This window comes from Lynx canadensis, chromosome B2 (genome assembly GCF_007474595.2).
Source record: "Lynx canadensis isolate LIC74 chromosome B2, mLynCan4.pri.v2, whole genome shotgun sequence".
Classification (NCBI taxonomy): Eukaryota; Metazoa; Chordata; class Mammalia; order Carnivora; family Felidae; genus Lynx; species Lynx canadensis.
Genome location: NC_044307.1, coordinates 28,894,877 through 28,896,796, shown reverse-complemented (window position 1 = coordinate 28,896,796; position 1,920 = coordinate 28,894,877). Strand labels below are relative to the sequence as shown.

Sequence of the window (1,920 nt, the reverse complement as noted above, 5' to 3'; positions counted from 1 at the left end):
CCATTGGTCTATGTGTCTGTTTTTGTGCCAATACCATGCTGTCTTGATGATGACAGCTTTGTAGTAGAGGCTGGGAATGTGATGCCTCCTGCTTTGGTCTTCTTCTTCTAAATTACTTTGTCTATTCGGGGCCTTTTGTGGTTCCATATGAATTTTAGGATTGTTTGTTCTAGCTTCGAGAAGAATGCTGGTGCAATTTTGATTGGGATTGCGTTGAATGTGTAGATAGCGTTGGGTAGTACTGACATTTTGACAATATTTATTCTTCCAATCCGTGAGAATGGACTGTTTTTCCATTTCATTATATTTTCTTCAATTTCCTTCATAAGCTTTCTATAGTTTTCAGCATACAGCTCTTGTACATCTTTGGTTAGATTTATCCCTAGGTATTTTATGCTTCTTGGTGCAATTGTGAATGGGATCAGTTTATTGTCTTTCTGTTGCTTCATTATTAGTGTATAAGAACACAATTGATTTCTGTACATTGATTTTGTATCCTGCAACTTTGCTAAATTCACGTATCAGTTCTAGCAGAAGTTTGGTGGAGTCTATCGGATTTTCCATGTATAATATCATGTCATCTGCAAAACGTCAAAGCCTGATTTCATCTTTGCCAATTTTGATGCCTTTGATTTCCTTTTGTTGTCTGAATGCTGATGCTAGAACTTCCAACACTATGTTAAACTACAGCGGTGAGAGTGGACATCCCTGTCGTGTTCCTGATCTCACGGAAAAACCTCTCAGTTTTTCCCCATTGAGGGTGATGTTAGCTGGGGTTTTCATAAATGGCTTTTATTATATTTGTGTCCCTTCTATCCTTTCTTGAGGGTTTTTATTAAGAAAGGATGCTGAATTTTGTCAAATGCCTTTTCTGCATCGATTGACCGGATCATATGGTTCTTATCTTTTATTACTGTGACGTATCACGTTGACAGATTGGCGAATGTTGAACCAACCCTGCATCCCAGGAATGAATCCCACTTGATCATGGTGAATATTTTTTTTTTTTTAACACAAAATATCTTTCCATTTTTTTGTGGATTCTTTAATTTCTTTGATTAATGTCTTATAGTTTTTCTTTATTTTTTTATTTGTTTATTTTTATTATTTTTTTCTCATGCCAGTGCTTTATTTATTCATTTTTAAAAATATGGAACGCTTCACGAATTTGCCTGTCATCTTTGCGCAGGGGCCGTGCAAATTTTCTCTGTATTATTCCAATTTTAGTATATGTGCTGCCGAAGCGAGCACTGAATAATTCTTTTTATATGCTGTTGAATTCAATTGGCTAGTATTTTCTTGTGAATTTTTGCATCCATATTCATCAGGGATATTGACCTGTAGGTCTCTTTTTAAAATGGGTCTCTGTCTCGTTTAGGAATCAAGGTAATGCTGGCTTCATAGAATGAGACTGGAAGTTTTCCTTCCCTTTCTATTTTTTGGAATAGCTTGAGAAGGATAGGTATCTTCTCTGCTTTAAACGTCTGGTAGGACTCCCCTGGAAAGCCATATCTCTTCTTCAGCACACGTCAGGTTTCACTCTTTGGCGTGTTTGAAACCCCGTAGGGGTCCAACACATTAAGTGCCATAGACACCACTCTGTCCACCCACACTGCGGTGAAGCACTCAACTAACATCAGATTTCACTAACTGAAAACTCTTTGAAAGCCTGTGCGGAGCCGACACGGTAAGTGCCATTTACTCAACTCTGAAGCAACAGTGTGGGGAAACCATCTTGCAACTAACATCTCGTTTCACTTAGAACTGTTTGACAAACTCTGCGGGGCTTGTGTCGAAAGTGCCATATATTCACTTCTGTGAAACAACGCTGTGGTGACAAACTTTCCAACATCAGGTTTCACCGAATGAGAACTCCGAAAACAAATGCAGCGTCTACACGCTATGCGCTATATACTCAAC

At 38.3% G+C, this 1,920-nt stretch overlaps 1 non-coding gene across 1 annotated transcript; it reads right to left on the bottom strand.

The window, feature by feature from the left end:
- Positions 1–1,144: 1,144 nt before the first annotated feature.
- On the bottom strand, positions 1,145–1,251 carry LOC115515057. The gene has a single exon (XR_003969127.1). It is a non-coding gene; the product is annotated as a U6 spliceosomal RNA (small nuclear RNA).
- Positions 1,252–1,920: the final 669 nt, after the last annotated feature.